The 24,320-nt window shown below is 43.5% G+C and overlaps 1 long non-coding RNA gene across 1 annotated transcript in view; it reads left to right on the top strand.

The window, feature by feature from the left end:
* Nucleotides 1-24,063, top strand: part of LOC149916178 (uncharacterized) — a 29,438-nt gene extending 5,375 nt beyond the window's left edge. Inside the window, exons 2-3 of the long non-coding RNA XR_016470548.1 lie at nucleotides 16,200-16,304; nucleotides 23,789-24,063. This is a non-coding gene — a long non-coding RNA (uncharacterized LOC149916178). The remainder of the gene's footprint in view (nucleotides 1-16,199; nucleotides 16,305-23,788) is intronic.
* The last annotated feature ends 257 nt before the right edge of the window (nucleotides 24,064-24,320 follow it).

The following is a 24,320-nucleotide window of genomic DNA, read 5'->3' as shown; positions in this document are numbered from 1 at the left end:
TAAATCCTCTTCAGCAAAAAGACCTTAAACATACATAGAGGCTGTTATGGCCTTTCTTAGTCAGGTCAGATCTAACTGCAAAATACAATTTAAGCACGAAAATCTGTCTGCATCTCAGTCGCACTCCTTCTCCTCTGCCATGCCTGAACTGTGCTCCTCACTGAGACCTTCCCATCGTGATGCCTGCAGTTCTTCCACCCGTTCTCCTTGACATATCCTCTGTGATTCACATCTCTTTCTCTTTGCTCCTTAAGGGCCAGCTCCCTGCCCTCACATCATTGTTAGAAGGCTGTGTGGTTCCTGATACCTATCCCTCCAACATCTTCACTTTTGTGAAACAAGAAAATCCAATTCTTATCTTTTGCTAAGAGTTTTGTTCCTATTTCCCACAGGACTTTTTTTTTTTTTTAGCAGCTTAATAGCCACAAGCTCTCTCTTTGCACTTGATAATCCCTTTGATCTTCTTCACTCATTGCTCGGCAGAGTGCCATAAAGATGGTACTACCTTTAATCTTTTTTGCCATTGATCAGTAATATTTCTGTCCGCTGCTCCTCTGTGATTCGTTTGCTGAAATTGCCACTGCATTTCCTCTGCGTGTTCTTGGAGGAAGTGTCATAACAAGGGTAGGGCTTCAGGAGAAGATCACAGTTGTTGGAATGAGCACTGTTCGAGGAGAAAGGTTATGCCCAGTAGTAACTATATCAGAGGTGTCACATATGCGTGCTGTAGGGTTTTTTTCTAAGAAAACATTGTCTGATCTGTCTGTAAATGGCTTGAGGATGAAGTTACATCCTATTACAAGACAAATATGGTGGTTACAGGAGCAAATCATAACAAATTCAACTAGAGATCCAAGAGCACCTTGCTTTCATACTTTGTGAAGTTGGTCATTGCCCAGAGCAGATCAGCTGATGATGTGCTACGCGATAACAAGGGATGCAAAGTAAAACCCAACCATAATAATAATAATAATAATAATTTTAAAAGCACTGAAGAAAGTGAGACCAGCACGACTCAGAGCTTCACAAAAGGTAGGCACCAGATCAAGGAGGAATGCTTTGCATATCTTCATTATCCTGGATATAATTATGCTTCACTACGATTGTGCCTCACCCACTGCATTTTGCATACAGATTTTCAATCTTCTGCACTGTGAGGACGGTAGGGAGAAGAGGGAGAAGATTTGGTTTTGCCCATCTTAAGTATCTGGAATCTCCAAAAGTGTAATTCAAATGAGTCAGAATTTTGAATGCTCTAAGGAACAACCACAGTTACAGACTTTTATGAGACTGAGATTGCAATGCAGAAGTGGGACAAATGATTTTATGTTAATCTGATAATTGTTAAAAAAGGATAGAGCCTGAGGTGGTGCATTCAGCTCACAGTATGCTGTGCTCTGTAGGAAATGGAAGAGGGTCTCCAAGACCTCATTTAAACTAATAAAATAAAGAACTTTTGGCTTGTTTGAATTCCAAGCAAGTAGGAGCCATTTGCATGACTGAAGGTCTTGCATTCCCCTAGGAAGGAGTCTCTTCCCTGCAGCCTTGTGTTTGGACTTATTTTGTAACCAGCAGCAAAGCTGCCTTTCTCTACCTGCTCAGTGGCTTCTCATGCTGAAGTGCCAGTTTGTGATGTATAGCAGAGTGTCATCTCTGAGAGATTCTCTCTGAGAGAGAGAAATTCTGCTTTCCACTCCCTTTGCATTTATACCTTGTATCTGTGAGTTATTGCATATTTTCCTGGCCAAGGTCTTGATCACCTGAAAAAAGAGTAATGGATGCATGGGAAATTCCTATCCAGCATCTCCCCAGGATGTGGAAGTTGGCTATTCAAAACATCCACCCATTTCATGCAGAAGAGAAGTAAGGACAATGCTTAATACACTACATAAATTCACTTCTTAATCCCAGACGATTCAGTTCTATAAAGCAGTGAAGCCCTTTTACTCCCAACCTCCTTCTCAGGGTAATTACCACTGCTGTCACTTTTGTCACCTTCGTACCTGGAGCTCCAGCCACGGGCATTTCATAACTGATATCTTCTATAAATGTGACACACTTTATCTAAAGAGGAAGGTGAGGGGGATCTGCCAAGATCGCACAACTCGGTAGGGCTAAAACTTGAACTTTGCTGGGTCCCAGGGCAGCACCCTCTTCTACCAGATAACAGTGATAGAATAATAGGTAGCTGATTCAAGTTGCACCAGGGGAGGTTCATGTTGGGTGTTAGGAAGAATTTCTTCTCTGGAAGAGTGGTGAGGCGCAGGCAGAGGCTGCCCAGGGAGGTGGGGGAGTCACTGACCCAGGAGGTATTCAAGAGAAGTGGAGGTGTGGCACCGAGGGATGTGGTTACTGGGCACAATGGGGATGGGCTGGGTTGGACTTGGTGATTTAGAAGTCTTTTCCAACCTTAATGATTCTGTGATACTGTGATCAGGAAGGGGCAGAAGTAGAGGTGATGCAGGAGCAACTCTGTACTTCTGTATGTTCCTCAGCTTGGAAAAAAAAACCAAGGGGTTTTCAGGGAGACCAAGATCCCAGCTGGGACCTGAAAAGTGCAATCCCAGCACAGTTACAGACCAGAGCTGGGGTGGTGAAGGCCATCCATTTGCCCACAGCCTGCTGGATCACTGTCAGCCCCGCTGTGCTGCCCACCCTGGCAGGCAGAGGCATGATCGACTGTTCAGCAAAGCTGCAGGGTTCACTTTTAGCATCATTTGCTGTTTCTTGAATTATTTACTGCAATTATGCTGCTGATCCACAGACGCATTGCTGCTGTGCATCATATCCAGATGTCTGTTAAAGCACTCCCAGGGCCAGATCCTAATTTTAGCTCCATCTGCAAAATATTCTCCTCTGGACTGGGGCCCTCTTTCTGTTTGTGTTGAACTCTGCAGCTAAGCAGACTGCTGCTTTGCAGAGCTAAATTCTGTTCCTCTAACAAAGGGATCAGTGAGGAGCCAGGTTTTACCTGTGCAAGCTGAAAATGAGATGGGCTTCCTCAGCATCCCCAAAAAACACAGGAGCCAGAGGGCTGGAGCCAGGGCAGAGACCAGGGGAAAGCTCCTTTGCACTGAGGACATTCAGGTTATAAACAACTCACAAATGCCCAGATAAATCCAAACCTTCTCTGGCATGCAGTGGGTGGTTGCTTTCCCTCATCCTTGCCCTGTGTAGGGGAAGAGCCCTGAAAATGCCAGTCCTAACCAAGCCTTTGGGAGCACACGGGAGCTGGAAATGGTCTTTACAATGCAGAAAGTTTGGGTCACCTTGTGGCCATTTATTACACAGCAGAAACCTGGAATTTTAATGGTCAGAGCGGTGATACTCGTGAAACTAAAACATAGAATCATAGAACTGTTTAGTTGGGAAGGACCTTTAAAGGTCGTCCAGTCCAACTCCCTTGCTATGAACACGGACAGTACAGCCAAGTCAGGTGCTCAGAGCCTGGTCCAGCCTGACCTTGAAAGTCTCCAGGGATGGGGCATCCACCACCTCTCTGAGCAACCCATGCCAGTGCCTTATCATAAAAACCTTTTTCCTTATCTCCAACCTAAATCTCCTCCCTTTTAGTTTGACACTACTTCTCCTTGTCCTATTTACAGCAGACCCTGATAAAGAGCCTGTCCCTTTCTTTCTTAAAGCCCCCTTTAGCCACTGAAAGGAACATCAGCAGGACAGGCTGTAATCAAAGTGAACTACTAAGCACACTTAAAAAGATGCATCTGCTTAGAGATAACCATTGGTGGTTTACCAGGAACTGGGGCCAGGAGCTTTGTGCTGGTTACGGCCACTCTGTGGGATGGAGCATCTCCAGGAAAAGTGACCACCAGAAAACTGGATTTATTGAGGCAGTTGTGAGTTGGTTACAACCTGGTTTTGATTTTTATTTCTCTGTTTTTCTGAAAAAAATTTAACCTCATGGGCCAGTTACAACAGTGGGAAGGAAAGGAATAAATACCACAAAATTCACAAAGCATGAGAAATGGGAAACCCATCCTGTTCCTCTTTACTTCCCAAATGAAGCAACTGATGTGTGACAAAGCTGTGCCTGTAGGAGACACCAGGTTTTCCTGGCATGAAGCAGTTTTGGCGTCACGCTCACATCTCTATTTATTGCTGGTGTTATTATTGACACCGGTGGCAGTTTTATGTATACAACACTTCCCAGCTGAGCTGTCGGGGCCCTGCGCAACTTGTTTTCAGAGCAATGCAGGATGCTTAACAACATGGGATTCAAATCCATGCTGCCTGTAAAAGGTATAATTATGGTATGGTGTGTTTATTAATAATAAAAGTTGTGGTGGGGAGCTTTCTGGCTGAACTGCTGTGAGAAACGGGATGCTTCCTTCATCTCTCAGCGGGCCTTCCCATTGCAGGCAGCGATGCTCTAATTAACTTTTGTCAAGTGGTTCATTGAATCTAGCAAAATGGAGCGATCCAGAGGTGCCTACAGATCTGTCAGCTGCTACCTGAAAAATGACTTTCTGTTCTACACACGGAAGGGCTTGGGAAACACTTGCTAATGATCAGTTTTCTAAATGCAGCGTGTCCTGGGACAACAGAGGGAAGGAACTGATGGATAACTTGGGGAAATGGAGCAAAACCCAAGACTGCCAGGATTCATAAATAAAAGAAACAGAGGGGAGGAAGGAAAAAGAAAATCTTCCCCATATTGCAAGGCCCTGTGTGCCAAAATAAGGGACACATCATAGAATCATAGCATGGATCAGGTTGGAGGGGACCTTAAAACTGATCCAGCCCAATCCCCTGCCATGGACTTGTTGTCCCCTGTCAGATCATGCTGCCCCAGGTACCATCCAGCCTGGCCATGAATGCCTCCAGGGAGGCCAGCTTCTCTGGACAACCTAATGCAGAAGGTAGGAATAGTTCCTCTCAAGATGGGAGATAATAATGAATTCCAGCAACTGAATATTTAGTTTCCATTTGAGGAAGGCTAAAAAAGCAGCATTACAGCTTTCCAGGAGTCTGCATGCATGTGTAAAACCTCCATCTGAATCGTAAATTCTTATAATCTCTCCTCTCACAAATCCAGAGATTTTAATACAAGAAGAGACTGTTAAGATCATTTCCTCCAGCTCAGAGAAGGATCTGAAGGGAACTGATTTCCACCTGAGGGTCCTGCATGGCACCTCCATCCCAGATGCAGAGCCCCCCCAGCACTGGGATGTTGCCCTCCAGCCAAATGCTCAATATATACCCAACACCAAATCAGAAAGCAGGAACTCAGCATTTCTGCCCTGAGACTCAACCAGTGTCCTCAGAGCCTCCATTTTGGGGTCCAGAACCACCCCAGCACCTGTGGTTGCTTCCCTACACCTCATCCTGGGATGTTCCTGCTTGCCTTTCTGTAATGCATCACCACTTCTTTATGAACAAGGTCAGATTTTAGCTCTTCTCTGTATGAACCCCAAATCTGCCCTTTTCCAGGAAAGTGAGATCTCAGTAAACCCTGTTTCCACGCAAAAGAAAATTTCTGTATCATTGCATGCAAATACATTTTATGTATTCGTACCATCTAGCTGTCTATGCATGCACATCTATGTGTATATATATATATACTAACAAGAAAATCTGCATTTCTTTGCATCCGTGCATATATGGATATGAAATGTAGATCCTCTTTCAGCTCTCAATCTTGTTATTAGCTCCACAAAATCCATAAAAGTATATGAAATACTGCATAATTTGATAGTGCTGAATACTTCCAACTTCATTTCAAGCTGGGAATCTGGGCTACAATGCAGAAGTTCATGAGATCATAAAAACTGACATAAAATTGTGCCAGATAGTGAAACTACTAACTACTCCATTTACACATGCAAGTATTATAATTACAGGTTATGTAAGCTAAATTTGAATATGAATGGTTGCTTACATCTTAAACGGAGAGACGGGTAAACACTACATGGTCTTTAAAGATAGCCATTTATTTTCCTAACTTACAAACTGAAGGGGCAGATTTGGGAAGTCGCACCACCTGAAAACTTGAGCTGCTGTTGATAAAATGTAATTTTGGCTACATAATGTATTTCTCAGTGATAACATCAGCATAGAATTGATCCACCGTAAAAGCAATGCAGAAGAGAGGATTTAACATTGTTGGCTGTTTGGAGCATGCATATATTATTCAATTCATAGAATCAGAGAACAGTTTGGGCTGGGAGGGACATCAAAGATCATCTAGTTCCAGGCCAGTGCCATGAGCAGGGTTGCCACTCACCAGATTGAGCACTAGATCAGGTTGCCCGGGGCCACATCCAGCCTGGCCTTGACTGTTGGACAATGTATACCTTGGAATGGGTCTTTTTAAGTCAAGGCAATTTCTTTTTGTTTAATTTAAACCTAAGTCTCTGAGCTATATTTCAAGAATCCTTGACGACTTTTGAACTATGTTGCCTCGTGGAATCATAATATTAATTTATATCAACCTGTGTTGTTTCCAAATTTGCAATTCATCATTCAACTCTGAATAAATCATGCAGTTTTTTTAATGTAGAAAAGCTTTTTGCTGTTATGCTCCATCACAACATCTTGTTTAACCTGGTTATCTCTCAGGGTGGATTTTTATTCCTACCATAATCATTTCTGATTGAATGTGATTTGCTGCCACCGTTCTGTGCAGGGTGGCTGCCCATCAGCACCAGCTATACAATTTCTACTGGTGACCCATGTGATGAAGCTGAAGATGAGCAGGAGATGGAGAAGGTGAACCACTCACCAACTAAAATTTGCCTTTCTTTCCTTCTCGGCTTTGTGGGATGCTCGCAAGCTCAAGTTTTGGAGAGCCAGAGCCTTCTCCCTGCACTGCCATCAGCTTCTATGCCTGCAGTATGTAAATTTGTGCCTTCAGAACTGATTCCATGTGAAGCTGTGGTTCAGCACTATTATCATTATTTAATGTCACTCTTGCAGCAGCCTAATAGTAAAGCTTTTTACAAAAATATGTTATCGTTCTAAACTTTGTTGTTAGCAAGACAAAGCAGAAATAACAGAACGGTGGGTTCAGCCATCGATATGGAGGGTTTATCATCAATCAAATCCATAAAGCTTTTAAGCTGTCTTGTTTTAAATTAAGGTTTACAATGCATTACAATGGGATATTTAAAACTGTACACATTTTATCAGCTCCTCATGACTTTGTAAATGCTTCTGATTAGTAGGTCTAAACACAACGGACCTGATTCAAAGCTGACTTTCACAATTAATTCCATTTATTTTGCAGGACATTTTGTCTATTATATAGGGAGGATTCAAGTCTCCATTTTCAATCAAAGTCAAAATTAAATTGGAATTGACTTTGACATTCAGTAAAATCTAACAAGACTCAGTAAAACTGTTAAATTAAAAGTCTGCCATTACATGCAGATATTGAGCAGGATGTGGCATTGTGGTAGTGAAAGGGAAATATGTAAAAAGAGGCAATATTTGTAAGTGAATGCATGGCTAGGGTGCATGCTATCCATTACAATAGTGCTTACATGTCTCAAACAGGGCCGTGACTGCTCAGTGTTAAATGCCATTTGGGTACATCAGGGAGACATTAATGTGCAGTAAAGATCTTGCAATCATAGACAACACAGAAAAGGATGGAAAGGGAAACAGATGCGAAATGACTTGTCTGCAGTCAGACAGCCGTTCAGAGAGAGAACTGTGATTACAACCAAGTCTCCTCATTTACAGTCTGGTGCTCTGAATTCAACCAGAAAAAATCCCCTTTCCTTTCCTTATCATACCTGTACAACCTGGCTGACAGTCACATAGGAAAAGCTCTGCTCGGTTTGTAAGACAGAATGCACTGCTGTCAGTGGCAGGAGGGGCTTTGTCCCTGGTGGGAGAAGATCCCACCTGATCCTGCTTCCACACCACCAAGCATCTGCTCTGGAGCAAGGTGTTTGACTGGGGAGGAGGTCAGGTTGACATATAAGAAGTGCTTGGTTTCCAGCCCTGGCTTTCCCAGTGGGCCTCCTCAGAAGGCTGTTCACCCATGAAATCTGGTGATCTGCACAAAGACAAGAGAGGTGAGCTGGGGCATGGAGTCTGCAGGCACCAACATAATGGCATAGAAATTCAACTTGATGCTTGAAAAATGGCTTTTCTTCATCACTTTTTCTTTTAAAATGTGGCACCCTACTGGCAAGGCTCTTTGGGATTCAGTGTAAGGGCTATGGACAAACAGAAGAGGAAGAATAAAGTGGAATACTCAGAGGAATGAGGATGGAGAGAGGCTTGGATGAGAAGACTGATCATGGGCAGATGAGGTGTCCCTTGATGGGAAAAGAGCAGAGCAGTAGCATCAGGTTGCAACATGACCTTATTGCCTGTGAAACATTCACTGGCACTGCTAGCCTAAAAAGAGAAAAAACATGTCAAAATTTCAAATTCAACCCATATTATATTAATGGTTATTTGAGTCATATTCACAACCTGCACAACAGCACGAGAAATCAGAGGCATAGATCTAAACCTCAGCTCAAAATTACATATTCTCTGTCTTCACAATCCTAATAAAGATTGTGGTCAAGGCAGAAGCTGGCTTCTAACTCTAGCTATACAAGACTGACAACTAAATGAACGGGAAATGAAAAGCCAGCCTAATTGTTGCCTGTTGTTATTGTCAAAATGACCGGCTAATTAAATATTTATTGTTTGCTGGTTTCGAGCATACATTTGGCATGTTGGGATACTGTGTAATCAGTAGATCATACATTTCCCCAGAACAAAATAGTAGCCTCACAAAAGCCTGTTGTGAGGATTAGCTGGCTAATGGGCTCAGCTTAGCCCCCTGAGCACCAAGGGTGCAATTTGCAATTGCAGCTCTGCGTTCCCAGCTGGGAGTGCTTGATGCTCCCGCACATCTCTCAGCAGGGACACAGCTCCATGCCTCCTGCCTGGGCTCTTGGAGCCCTGCCAGCCCCACCAGTTGGGTACAGCTGGCTTTGTCCTGCCTCCCCTGCCTGTCCTCTCTCCCTGCCTGACCATATCCAGCTCCTCTGCTCAATGGTTCAACAGCTGCCCTATAGAATGAGGTGCTGCTCCTCTCTTCTTCTTCTCAGGGCTCTGGGAAAGCTTCTCAGGAAAAAGGGATGTGAGAGCCCAGAGATCAGAATGCTCTCTGATTGGGCTACAAAATCTTGACTTTTTCCATCATCAGGGAAAAGAGATCTTATAGGATCTCATGCTCTTGCAAAATCTGATGGTTGGACTAGATGACCTGACAGTTGGACTACATGACCTTAGTGATCCTTTCCAGCCTTAATGACTCTAAGATTCCATGATTAGTAACAAATGGTAGCCCTTTAGGATACATCAGCAAGGTTTCAAAAATGAAGATAATACAAAGATCTCCAAAGATGACCTAAGTCCTAAGATGCTCCTGGTGCTACAACATCAGCTTTCCAGGAATGGTATTTTCAGGTGGAGGAGAAAGAATATTTGCACCACAGTGTGCCCCAAATGGATGACTGTGATAAGGTGTCATAGAACAATAGAATCATTAAGGTTGGAAAAGATCACCTACTCCAACCATCAGCCCATTACTACCATGCTCACTAACCATGTGCCTTTAAGCCATGTCAACCTGAGACATGTTCCTGTGAGCCCCACAGTGGCCACTATACCTTAGGCTGCTCTGGGAAGGGACAAAGCAAGCTTACAGTGCACAGCAAAAAGTAATCCCATGCCCAGGCTCCCAGTAGGAACTTTTTCTTTCTGCTTTCCACCCTACAGTGACATGGCTGTATTTCAGCAGGGCAAAGGGAGAGCCAGGCTGCCCACTTCCAGCCAATGAATGCTGCAGGGAAAATTAGCAAACTGTGAACAAGCAAGGCCTAGAGGCAGCTCTGCTAGGAGTGAGGAGGAGAAGCATGGCAAATGAAGCCAAAAGTTGAAAAAAGGAGTGTGAGCTCATTGCAGGGAGCATTGCTCAGGCTTTTTCAGTAGCAAAATACATACAAAAAAGCAAAAGCTGGCATTTGCAATTTCTCAATTAAAATGTAATTTACACCCCGTACTGTCTCTCCGATAAAAGCATGCTTTGCTCACCCAAGTGTGAAGCAGTATTTACAGGAACATTTTGTGGCTTATTATGCTGCCCTGATGTTACAAGCGTTTGTATGCACCCAGACATGGGGGCTGAAGGGTGCTGCCCTTCATTGGCTTCAGGATGGCATTTGGGCACCATTAGGAGCAGAACTGCCCCAAAACTGAACTGGCCTCCCAGGGCTCCCTTTGTGGCCAAGGAAATAAAAATACACCACTATAAAGTTGGTTTAGTGGGTGTGAGGGTGATGAGTTGACAATTGGACCAGATGATCTTAGTGGTCTTTTCCAACCTTAATGATTCTAGGCTTTTGGTACAAGGTCTTGGCATGAGGTCTTTCAATGCACAGATTTAATTTCCTGTGCAGAACCACATACTCCTTGCAATAGACTCATTAGGAGATGCTGGTTGAATTAAGTCTCTCCTATTTTTTTTTTTCCAAGTTACTGAGATGCATTCAAGTGTAATGAATATGCACTTTGTGTTTAGGAAAAATATCTGCATGAAAGTTAATAGAAATTTTATAACAAGCACCCCACTTCCATTAATTGGTTCCCTAATCCTGTGAAGCATTAGTCATATGTTTAATTTGAAGTATTTGATCTCCACAATCAAAATTGCTGGCTCTGATCCGAAGCCAATCAAACCATCAGCAGCCTTGCCATTGATTTCCATGGATGAGATCCAAAGGAACTATGCACATGATAAAAATGAAACACATCCTTAATTGACTTGCTAGAGGCTGTATTTAGATCTCCTTAAGTCACTTGTGCCAAACACAGCCCTATAAATGATTGTAACAAAAGCACCTGTCTTGGTCTGGATCCCAGGGAAAAGCAGCGGTCCCCAGGACCTGCAAAGGGAGTTGAGTTTTGACCCACAATATCTCCACCTCCTCAAGAGCACAGTCTTACAACAGCTGCCTAAAAAATTATTGCAGACGAGAAAAACTCAAATTAAGCAATTAAATTGGCAAAGTACCTCCAGTCATGGAGGAATGTAATGATTCTCGAGTTGGGGGCTTTTTATGCTTCTTCCCTGTTTTTTTTTGTTTTTTTAATGATTATTAGAATGGATTATCTCTACATACTCTTATTTGCAAGTCAAAGAATTATAGATAGTAATTGGATAATCTCTCAATTATCCCTAGTGACTTAATTATCATCATTAACTGTATTTATTTCACTAATTTGTAGGATTTCTTTTGGGGGTTTCATTCTCCAGGCCGATTAGTTTGAGTGATAATGGGGCACACTGGCAATGCTAAAGCAGAATTCCACAATTATTTTAAAAATGATGGGTCATATCTTATGAAACACAAGAAAATAAAAGAAAAACCCATTCTATTTCAGGGGTAAGTCTAAAATCAGAACTTTCAGCTATTGCTCGCTACATTTCTGATTATGTAAATTACGAAGTTCCATCTCTATTGCATCAAGTCTCTGAATTTGCAGTGAAATTTGTTCTTTTATGCTACAACAAGAAATGGCTATTGTAAATTGAAAGCCAATGCAAACAGCAAACATAACGCCTGAAGGAGAGAGTGTCATGATCTGAAATTTAGGAGGTAATGCAACTTCTTTGTCTGACTGATGCACTTATATTCGAACATAATTAAAAAGCCCTGGAAGAGAAACTAATACCTGCAGCTTTATATGAGGAGATGGATCTCCTGACTAATGAAAAACATCTCATCCACATGGTCTCCATAGCAATGGAGAGTGTAGGGCCCAGTCTTGCTGCTGTTGAGTTACAGAGGAACAGCTTGGGCTTGGAATCCAGTGCTGCTAACTTTAATATTTAGGCTCACGCATGAGCCCAGCACTAGCAAACAATCGATGACATTTTTTATTTCTTTCCACCCCAATTTTCTCTGTGTGTTTTTGTATGGTTTTTTTGTTTGTTTGTTTGTTTTGTTTGTTTGTTTTTAAAGAGCCTGAAGCAGAAAAATATAACTGTTGGAAATTGCTTTACATTAGTTGATTATCTCTGGCGAAGTTGAGAGCATTTGGTCTTGCTTATTTGAAATAATTTAACATGAGAACCCCATGGAGGGTGGTAATTTACAAGGGATGGTCTCAATTGTGATATGTACACATTGCAAGCAAAGGGCGAGGGAACTGCCAAATCTATTTAGATAAATCTTTGAATTGCTGCTTATTATTCCAGGCCATCCCTTCTTTCAGTAGACCAAATGCTGTTAAAATCGCCAACACTCTCACATTAGGAGCAAAATCATTCCATGCAATTTGTCTGTAGTCAGAGCCACAAAACCCAAATTTTCAATGAAGCCCAACAATTAATTCAAGCCTGGTACACACACATGCATTTACATAACTTGTATGAGGTGCTCTCTTGGAGCCACCTATCTGGAGCAGCATGGCAGGCTGCAAGCACTTGCTGCTGATGAAGCTTTTGATCACCCGAAGGATTATCTTGAGTACTGAGATCTATCTTTTTGAACTATATTCAGTGCAGTGCTATGCTACTTCACTAACCAGGTATCCATTTTTTACCTAAATATTGTCTTTTTTCTATGGTGCTGGAGGAGTATAGTCACACTTCTGCCAACACTGCTGCCATAGGCAAGCAGAATCATAGAAACATAGAATCATAGAATCATTTGAGTTGGAAGGGACCCTTAAAGGCCATACCATCCAATTCCCCTGCTGTGAACAGGGACACCTATAGCTCTATCAGGTGTTCAATGCCCAGTCCAGCCTGACCTTAAGTGTCTCCAGGGATGGGCACCTACTGCCTCTATGGGCAACCTGTGCCAGTGCCTCACTTCCCTTATTGTAAAGAACTTCTTCCTTATATCCAGTCTAAACCTCTCCTCTTTTAGTTTAGAACCATTTCCCCTTGTCCTATCACAACAGACCCTGCTAAAGAATCTAATTGTTTTTTTCAGTTATTTATTTAGACACCAGACCGCAACTTTGTTGTCTTCAAGACATGTAAGATTTCTTTTTCTATTAACTGTCCTTTGAACTCCAATCTTTCACTCAAACTAGAGCCAGAAAACGAAGACCAGTCACAGATCAAATGGCAATATCTGGTGTAAATCCATGTAAGCCAATGGATTATACAAGCAGAGAATCTGGGTCCAAATATATTAGAGAAGGAGAGGACTAAATCTTACCTGTGCCAAGAGACAGCATTAGCTTATTGTGCTTGTAAGACTTTGAAAAAAACTAATATAGATTCCTGTCGTGGATGAGCACAGGGAGCTCCATCATTTCCTATGCACATTTCGCAAACCAGACCACAACAAAGTCTAGATTCTTTTTGCTTTTATTTTCCTGCCTTACTAGATGTTGAGTCTTCTCACATGGAAAAGTTAACTCGTTAAGCTGTGTTTCATCTCAAAGCGAAGGGAGCTGCGAGGAAAGCAGCCTGATTTCAATGTAGAACAGCAATGTAAAAATTTAATGTAGTTTAGCTAGTGGGCTTTTAAATCACATCTCTGTTTAACACCTTTCCTGAGTGCCCCTGAAGAGCCGGGACAAACGTTGCCCAAATTTGCTGCGTTTTCTCTAATTCAACAGCAAACACAAGGCATGGGACGCGAGGTGGAAGTTAAGCTGAGGGCCGTGGGAGATGCCCACCCATACCACAGCTCATCATTTCCCCTCATTTCAATGTTTCCGGAACAAAATCTTCCCCACAGGCAGACCTGCAGATATCCCTGCTCACTCTCCTGACTCTCAGTTTCTTACTCAGACCTGGAGCAATTTGATAAGGTGAGAAGCTCAGCTCTCCGCTAAGATGCTTCTGGCTTTTCTCATTGCAGAAAAAAGCCTGGAGGCATGAAGTGGGGATATCTGGGAGGCTCAAAAGCCAGATAGCAAAATAAACCTCTTGGCTCCAATATTAACACTTGAAGCCTTTTCTCAAGATTCTGAGGAGTGAGGGTGGTGTCACAATTTTGGGGAGAACGGAGCACTTGTGATTAACCACACTGCTCATCCCTGGAGAAGGAGCTGCTGAATCCTGTAAGGTTTAGGAGTGTCAGAGGGAAATCAGAGCTGCACAGCAGGAGGAACAAGGGTAGCATATTCCAGCCATTTCCTTGCAGTTGCTGTTACATGGGGTTACAGCACTGAAGGATTGTATTTAAATCCCCCAAAAGGTTTTCTATTAAAAAAAAAAAAAAAAAATAGAAACATTCAGGTTTTGTAAAGTTCAGCCTTCAGTGTAATCTTCCAGTGACTTAGAAATGTAATTATAAAGCCAATTGACAGTGCCCTTTAAGATATGTCATGTAGGAAAATTAATTTTAGATATTTTTTTTTTAATTTCACTGTCACATCTTGGGCAAGAACGAAGCAGTGGAAGGCCCAGGGGACTTCTCCCAGAGGGAGTGGGGGAATATGGGGCACCAACACACAAACCCATGGCATTGCTTTCTCTCACACATTTTGATGTTGTGCTGCATCACAGCCAGATGCCCTGCCTCCCAGCACTGAGCATGGAGTGGGACTAACCTGCTCCATGTGTCGGAAGCACTTTGGGATGTGGGGTTGCCCAAGATGCAAGGGGGGCTATGCAGGTCCTGTTCTTCGGTCTGGTTCCTCGACCCAAGCACAGACTGAATTAAGTTGCTGCAATGTGAGTTGCACAAACACAGACTAATATAATTTGTCACAATTAGGGGTTGACTGGATGTTTTCATTCAGGGTGATCCAGGCCAAACTGTTACAAATGACCTCTTCGCTTCAGAGCACCAAACAGATTTACAAGGAGTATCTGGTATAAATGCCAAAAAATGTTCACTGTGTTATGGGAACACCCCACCCAGGAGAGTGCCCCAACAACCATTACCTCTCCCAAGCTCCCACAGCAGCAGACCCACCCCCTCCCCACGCACACAGCTCCCCACTGCTGGGAAGAGCTGCCAGTCCCCAGCACACATCCATCAGCAAAAGGACAGTGTAAGATTGGAGCTGGAGGCAGGGTGAGGTGCTACTGAGCGTGAATAAAAGTTGCAGGCTGTAAGCTTGGCTTGCTGCTCCAGCAGCTGGGGCAGGAGGCATCCCTCTCACCATGGCACTCTGCAGCACGTGGGAAACAAGTGCTGATAATGATGGGATGACCGCTCAGCTCTCCTTCACTTGCAAACAGTTGGTGGTAATGATGTTCATTACGCATTCAATAGGCTATTTTACAATATGAAGTCATTTAGGAAAGGATAATTAGTCCACAGCTTGCTTTTCATTTTATTTAATTTTCTTTACTTCTGTTTGGGGGAGAAAAAAAAAAAAAAGGAAAAAAAATGTACATAGGGATTGTGTTATTTTTGCAATGAGCAAAATGAAGCTGTTTGATTTATGCTCGCTCACAAAAGATATCATGAAAATGGTACCATGTATTTTGCTGAATGATTTCTTGCAATTGGGCATCCAAAAAGCGCATTTTAATCTCCATGTATGCTTTGTTATTGTGTCAAATTATGAAGAGCAGGCATGGGAGGCTGCTCGATGAAGAATCCACTTTTCTGTTAATTTGGATGTGTTAAGCGTGCTTTCAGAAGCCAGAAATATTCTTATAAAAATAAGATTGTGCAATGGGATTTCTTCCTAGGGCAACAGTCATCTCCAGGGAGTCACCATCCCTGGAGGTGTTCAAGGTCCATGGAGATGTGGCACTGAGGGACGTGGTCAGTGGGCATGGTTGGGTGAGCTGAGGTTGGACTTGGTGATCTTGGAGGTCTTTTCCAATTTTGATAGTTCTATGATTCTATACCAGCATTCATCATTGCTAAAATGAAAAAGGGTGAAAGAGTAATATCTCCAGTTAACAGTTTGCTTTGTTTGTGTCTGCTGGTTTGATCCTGTGGGGTAGGAAACCTACAGACCTACCGGAGCAGAGGATTTAGGGCTCTGAACTCTTCCTTTCAATTCCAAATTCATTTTTCTTCTGTCACGATCATCAAAAACAAAAGGTGTTCCAGCACAAAGTCATTTTTCAGTGAACCAGCCCATGAGGTAACAATTGCTCAGAGCCAGAGACCCCCTATACCGGGCCCCACCACCTTGACAGATGCCTCACCCCATTTTTGTGGATATGCTTCATGACCGGGCAGTAGAGAAAATGAAGAGAACCAGAACTGAAGGGTTTTCTATTTCTGTTGCAGGGAATTGAAATCTGTGTGTTTGGGAAAAAATACCTAGAACTGTATGGGTGCACAGATGCTTCCACCTGGCTGACCTATCAACTGAGAGCTCTGATGTGATTCTAGGTAAGCAGTCCCTCGAGCTCCTGGCCAACCACCACTCCGGGAATCTCCTAAGGGTGATGCCTTCTGCACAGCTGCAATCAGTAAAGCATGAAAGAAATTAGATGTGAAATAGTGTAATGTATGAAATACGAATGGCACAGCAGCCTTGGATTACAGCAAGTCCAGCTGAATGTCTGGTGCTCCCCTTTACTTTTATTTCTATTAATATTCCTCAAGCAACAGCAAAGATTGATTTGAAGTAGAGAGAACAGAGAGTCATGGGAGCTTCATTAGCATGCAAATCTGAGCGAATTCATTAGCCCTGCAACTGATGCTGATGCTCCTGGAAACTAGTAAAAGAGTAAAGTCTGCAGAAGTAAATCAGGCCGTGCTAATGAGCCTGTTAATAAAGCTTTTGTAAGCCTTTTCCAGAGCCAAAGTGACAAAGCACACTGTCAACATTAAACCTCTGGTACTGTGCCTTAGATGAGGGGCACTTTTTTTTCCATTTCGTGCTGGGGAAAAAGCGGAGAACCGTAGCAAAGGTGGAGAATGAGACAAAAGCATTTACAATATTTCCTCATCAGAGATAGAAGTATTGTGTGGTTGCAGAAAAGAGACAGCATGACAAATGCAAGTGTGCAAATAAGATCCGTTTGACTGAAATTATATTTTAAAGAAAAGCAGGAGACCAAATTTTTCATAACTGAGGTTTCACCTTCTGGCTGTATGCTCTCATTTTCCCTGTGCCTTATTAGGCATCATTTCAAGATTGCATTTCGTCTCATCCGCTGCTAATCATGCAGCAATGCTTACAGCACAGATGCGGTGTGCGGTGCTGCTGCAGCACCTCCTCACACATGTGGGTGCTTTGTGCTAAAAGCATCACTGCTTTACTGGGGCTGTGGCAAGGCATCTCCTCCTCTACCTCCCATTTTGCTGCCACTTCAGGATGAGCAAAGTTGGAGATCTCTTTTCCTGGTGTGTTCTCCAGGTGGGACGTACCGCCATAGAACCCACAGTGAGTGATGCTGGCAGCCACCTCCTCTCTCCATGGCTTCATGTGGCATCGGCATCACAGTGCACAGAAAAGCAGCGGGTCCGCCAAGATAAGGAGAGGCTGGTTAGCAATCTGCTTGGTTTCTTTTTGCAGAAACCTCTTTTGTAAAAGAGCCTGATGCAGGGAGGAACTGCTCGCTGCTTTCTCATCAAGTGGAAGAAGTGCTTTATGCACAGACTGATGGAAAACTACTGGAATGCTTTTCAGTTTCCCTCTCTAACCTTTAGTGCTTTCTGGTGCCTTACAGGGAACAAAACGTCAGACTGGAAAAAGGGGGAAAATATATAATAATGTATTTGGAGATAATGGCGGGTAATACAATAGAAAATACAGCCGGGCAATAAAAAGAGAGGCATCAAAAATACCACCAGAGAGTGGAAGGGAGGAAACAAGGCAAGGAAAATGGTAAAAGCAAGGAAATGAAGAGAAAATAGGCACTTGCATAATGGGGTGACAAAGGACAAGGAGGGGAGAAAGGGAAGGCAGGGTAGGAAGAAAGCGGGAGGAGAGGCACGCAGTGAGTGATGGAGCAGGGTCAGGGGCAGGCACAGGCAGGGAGGAGAAATGGAGTGGAAAGGAAGCAAAGGGAAGCACGATGCGGTGGCAGAGCTGCTGACCTGTTTGCTTTTAGCTGCAGAGTGATGGCAAGTGTTTGTGTTAATAATGCTAAGGGCTGGCTGCCTTGGAGCAGGCAGAACGGGGCTGGCAGGTGCCAGGGATGTCGTTCGATCAGCACAAAGGACTGTGCTGTGGCTCTTTGGACTGAAGGGAGGGGAAGGCACCAAGAGGTAAATTGGAATCAAAGTGGGAGGAAAGACCCATGGGGCGCCAACACGCCTGCCCTGTTTCCTTCAGTGCTGATAACCTGCCCACCTGCCAGAATCATAGAGTCGTTAAGGTTGGAAGAGACCACTAAGATCATCCAGCCCTGCCAGCAACCCATCATCAGCATGCCCACTAAACCACGTCCCTCAGTGCCAGATCTACCCTTTTCTTGAAAAAAACCTTTTCTGGAAGGTATCTGCCTTACTGCCTTGCACCTCCTGATGGCTGAGTTTGATTTGGTGTGATACAGGAGATCTTTCTGTCCTGGCTTTCGAGCTCACCAAGATATTTTGTCCTGCCTGCAATCCCATAAGCACAGTGCCATCACACTTGCACTCAGACGCATTTCTCACAGCCTGCTGCATATTTACACTGCACAGCACTCAACGTGCCATGCTTTAGGTGCAGTCTCACTGGTGTCTTACATACCAGCTGCACCATCTGTTTGGATTCCTCTTTCTTTTGTATTACATCACAACATCGCATTTTCTTTCTTTTTTTTTTTTTTTTTTTTTTTTTGCTTCAGCTGCAAAAGCTTTGGGAACATTCCTACAATACCACCCTTCCAGCTCGGTTTAGTAGATATTTGGGCTCTTTCATTCTTAGCTGCTGAATTACATTTGGTTATCAACATGCATTATATCTGCTGTCAATTAGCCGTTATCTAACACCATGAAATGACTTAACTCCTTCGACGTGCTGTGTGATCTGTCCCCAACCAGAGCACCACTCAGCTCATGGCAGCTTGCAGAGATCCAGGCAATTTTGTCACACTTATTTTTTTACTAGCACTCATTACAGCTAAAGGTCAGTTGTGTTTCCATTGTAAGCTCAGGGATAACAGCGTCGATCTGGCAAACCTTTTCTCATGTAAAGTTAACGGGATTATTTGCATAAAAATCCTTACTTGGGGAGTAATTTGCAGGATCACACTTTTAAAGCCCTAACCTTGGGAGCAAGGCAAAAGCTGGAACTTGGAACAGCAATCTTCCAAGGCTATATATTATCAGAGAAAATGATCAAAATTTAATGAGGAAAAAAAGGTACTTAATGGCTGTAGATAGCGTAATTTCAGCCATAAAAATGGGATGATCTTGTAATGCGCTGCGCTGCGGCCTTTCAAATCAATGCGAGCTCCGGTAGCAGCTTTAGTAGTAGCAGGGCAGCGATCTACAAGCTGTCGAGCAGAAGTCCTAACCTGCTGCTCCAGGCACACGGCAGGTCTGTAACTCTCTGTAACTCACCCAGTGCTTGGGTGAGCGACTGGGGCTTCGTCCTCCATGAATCTGTGCTGCAAACCCTTGCAGGATGGCGCTCCCAAGCAAACATAGCTACAAGGCACGCTGGTCCCAAGTCAGGGCCAAAGCTCCAGGCATCTCAGGAGGGTTTTTCACCTGCTCTCTCAGCAAACGCTTCAACCAGCTCTGTTTTTTGGTAATTCAGGAAACTCCCTGGGCTCCAAGCCATCAGCCTTGAAGATCTGTTTACATTTTAAAATATATGCTAAATTGTAAGCCCTGGGACAATTAACAGAAGCAACAAAGATGGAATCAGCTAAGGCCTTCAATTAAGTCTTGGGTGAATATCCCTATTGCATTTTCTTGAACAGCCCAACAAGAGCTGGCCTTCACACCTGGGCTGCATCTGAGAGGCAGCAGCACTGAGATGGAGTTGGCCCTTGGAGAGGAAATATTAGTTCTGGACAAAGGCGCTGCTTTATTTTCCCAGTGTGCCAAAATTAGAGAACCCCCTGGTGCTAAATAATTTTGTTCTGCCTCGCTGTGAAAATTCCCAGTGTTCAATAGCCCTCCACAAGCTCTCATTTTATCCCCATAGTGCAGTGCTCCTGTGGTTATATGTCAGCTGCTGCAGTGGTAAACATGTACACACTACTCATTTAAGAGCTTTTAAAAGACTTCTCACTGTGCCCAGAAATTACACCTGTGCTTTCTTACTTACCCATGCTGTTGTCTTTGTTTCTCAGGCTATATTAAGCCTTCCATTCTTCCCCCTTTGAAAGAGCGGGAGAGTATAAACATCTTTAAGTTCTGGCTTTCTATCAGGTTGTGCAGAGGGACAGAGACAGTAAATCTGGACAGAAGGAAAGGCAGAGGGCTGCGTGCGGTAGGGCTGGCAGATGCTGCCTGCTCCTCCTGAAGGCGCAGAACACACACAGGAGCTCCATGGTGTTGACTGAAATCCCTGTCAGCTGCAGTGCTCGACTTCCTCGGGATGGTGACCTGTGCTATTCTGACTGTGTCTTCTGTATCCACGGATGATGAAGAGAGACAGAGCACACGGCGCTCGGAGGAGCTGCATCCGCAGAGGGGAAGGTACATGCCAGAGTGTAACGAGGCATTGGCCTCCAGTGAACTTTTCCATCACAGGAGAATATTTCAATGTTAAAGATGATTTGCTACAAACAAGAAGGAAAGGAGATGTGGTAGTAACATAAAATGCCATATCTAAGGGATTGTTCAATCCCTTTGCACTGCTAAAATGAGAGAACTGCAGTAGAGGTTTCTGCCGACATCATTGCTTAAATCCTCCGTTTGTCCAAGATTTTGTAGGGAAACTTCCACTGAAACAAAAAGACCAAATGCATATCTATATATATTAAACAATTTCTACTACTTAAATATCTCTGATAAGCTAACAGAGCTTTGGATGACAGGAATTTTGACCTGTGAAGCTCTCTGAGTCAAGGAATGACTAAGGAAATAACCCAAAGGCTCTTGAAGTAGCAGTCTGGGCCATGTTCAGTACCTCTTCTCCACAAGTGTTAACCACAAACTTTCACTCCTCCATCAGATCCCACACACCCTGAGCATACAAATGCCTTTTTAGCAGCTTTTGTGTGCTGCCTTAATTGGATCCTTATGGGATCCTTCAAGATAAAAATGTCCATTCTCAATTAAAAAAATGATCCTCTTTTGGCTAGGGCTGCTTGGATATTTGGTTCAGAACATAATTTAATGTACCTTGAGCAGGAAAATTCCTGACTGAACTTTAAAGTTGACTGAATTTATCTGATTCAGCCCAACCCAGTGGCTCTCCCATAAGAACCCCCAAGCATACATTATGGTGGTGGCTGCTATCTAGTCTGGATCCCAACGTCAGCAGGCCACCATCTTCCACAGATCTTTATGTATTTTCTTAATGGGATCAGATCCAACTTTTTCCCATGGTACACCCAGTTTGCAATGGCTTCATTGGGTGTCACTGTTAAATATCTGCTCATGTGCCTCTTTTCTTAGAGGCTTATCCATTACAACTAATACATAATAAAACTCTTGCTCTGTATTTCACAAATGTTAGAACAATGCCCCAAGGGCATCAGCAGTAATTATGTTTACATCTTCAGAAATGCCTTCCACCCGACCCCCCCCATCGTTCACTGCAGCTCTTGAACCTTTGAATGGTACATTGGGAGTATCAGCACGTCTCCTCTCGAGCGCAGATCCTGCCTCTCCATTCTGCAAGCAAAATTATCTCTGTATGTCTGCACCCATGAAGTGCACTTGTGCTTCCAACTTCTCAGACTGTCAGACAGTTTGCTGTGCCACTGCTCCTATTAACGCCTGCAATTAGCACTGACAAAAGCGTTGTTCCCCCTGCTCCCCAAACCGCACTTTCTTGACTTTTTAGAAAAGCCCAGAGCAGTGTAATATCTCCCTGGGTCATGTTTCAACAGCACAATGAGGTTAGTGAGGCATGGCAGTGATCTTTTTTCTAAACCTATACTGAACATCCTTAATCAAGCTTTGCTTTTTTAAAAAAGAATGGGCCTAATTCTCTTTAGGCCTATGGTATATTCATGCTTGTGTAATTCCATCAAGCTGTATCTTCAGCTCCTCTAAGTTGGCATAGCTCGTTTGACTTCACTTAAATTCCAGGAAGATTAGTAATGGCTGAAGACGGGCTGCTGGTTTCCAAGCTATTCCTCATCAACACCAGTTTGAAAGGATAATGAGTCTCAAGGTTTGTTTTTGTTTTTCTGCCATTCAATCAATTAAAACAATTCCATACTCTCTAACACATTTAAATCAAATGTTGCACAAGATACACCCAACAGCTGTTATTTTCCTGAGGTGCTGAGCCTTCTCCATTCCTATTCCATTACAAAGATCTGACATCCAGTAGCTCCTGGAAGCATGCACAAATCTCCCTACAGACCCTTATTAGGGCCATGCCATTTTTTTTTGTTCTCTACACTAGATGTGGTCTCCCAGGATGGAGCCACATGACATACAACCATGGGTGGATTACTCTGCCTCCAGGAGGAACATGTGTAGATGCTTCTGTGTGTCCCATCCACAACACAACAGACACAGCACCCTTAGCCACTTCACTCTGCAGAGTCCTGGAATGAAGTAATTACGTTTTGTTTTCCTCTTTCCCTTCATTAATTCCTGTATTCAGCTGTTGTGTGTTTGCTGGCAGCAGCCAGCATCTATAGCTCTGGGATAGCCACAGGCAGGTAACAAAAGTGAGGAGGATGGAGTCAGCATGTTTCTTCCTGGTGTCATAGAATTTGTCTTTGGTAAGATCATGGGCACTCTGAAATGCAAGAAAGATGTGGATCAAGAAAGAAATGTGTTGAAGGACTGCTGGCTGCAAGTCCATCCCAGGATCAGAGAGCACATATTTATACTGGAGGCACAGAGGTTTGTCTGATAATAGATTGACGTTTAATTTAAGTACAGACTCAGTGATAACTGAATCCCACCAGGGACTTCTGGGAGCAGAGCAGGGCAAATAAATAATGATGTCTGTAGCTGCAGATAGAGATGCTGTTACTAACTCCGATACTGCAATGGGTAAAACTGTACACAGGCTGACAGATGAGAGATTTCATTGGCTTCAGATGCAAGAATAAAGAAAATAAAACTTGAAATGAACTTTCTTGGACGTAAGTGGCCACGTGGGAAGTTTCAACATCCATAAATCCACTCTGTGGTTCCCTCTGGTGGCTGCACCCAGTGCATCAATACAGCAATGAGGACTGTGGCAACTGAGCTTCTGTGGCATTTTGCACCGTGCAAAATACAGACACCTACCAATGCATTTTGGGAACTCCCACAAGATGATCTTCTACAGATAGATTCACTTCAGCTCTCTGACACTCTCAAAGCTGTAAAACAGGTTGCCACAAAATGCTTCACTCTTTCCAGTTGTGCTTTGATGTCTTCATTGTCTGGAGACTCCAGAGCAGGGCCATTTCCCCCAGTTCAACTCAAACATGATCAGATTTCTAAGCGCTTCATGTCTGTGCTGTGTTTGGGGCTTGGCTACACAGGTCAGAAGAATGTGGTGTCATTCTTTGTAGAGGACAAACCCTGGCATTTCATGTTTCCCTTCCCGTAGGATTATTGCCATCATTCATCACCTGGTATATGCTGTATGCTTGGTGGTATGAATCGTTGCTCCTGACCCTGCCAACAACATTAACAGAAAGAACAGCGTGCTTTTGTACAGTTGTTTCCTCTCAAATGCTATTCAGCCTCTGATAATGATTCAGATGAGTAAATCGGCACAGTTTTATGGAGGGCTGGAGTTGTGCCAGTCATGACTTGCTGGTTTTTGCAGCATTTACAGCAGCAATGTTTTTCTCCCTCAGTGAGAAGCCTTTCCCAAGATGACTCCAAACGTGGAGAGGACAGCAGAGTGCTGTACTGGAGAGGACAGGGGGGCTGTACTGGAGAGGTAAGTGCTCGAGCCAATACCTGTTCTCTGGGGAAGTTAATGCAGCATCCTCCCTCCATCCTCTCCCCAAAGCTTTGGTTTCTCTAAAACATCAAGAGATATTTTTGGTGTTGTTTTCAATTTTGATGTGACTGCTGACCTATAAAAGAGAAGGACCAACTATGACTGTAAATCCACGACTGTTTTTTGTTAGCTTTAGCCTGATTCAGATATCACACCATGAGGTGTATATCAGAACTGAGTTATTATAGAGGGAACAAAGAGGTTCCCTTAGGTCTAGATTTTCCTGCTGCGTGCTGAAGTGCCATCAGTGCTCCTTTCCAGGAGGGCAGGAATTCTCCAGGGCATTAACTGTTTTCTGCGTGAGTTGGATGCATTTGCCAAAACTTGTTTTGTTTCAACATGCTGGTTCATGAAATCGAGTGCAGAAGGACAGTGCCTTTCCT

This window comes from Phasianus colchicus, chromosome 13 (assembly GCF_987193195.1).
Source record: "Phasianus colchicus chromosome 13, bPhaCol1.hap1.1, whole genome shotgun sequence".
Taxonomy (NCBI): Eukaryota; Metazoa; Chordata; class Aves; order Galliformes; family Phasianidae; genus Phasianus; species Phasianus colchicus.
Note: the sequence above shows the minus strand (reverse complement) of the source record. Positions and strands in the feature narration are given on the sequence as shown.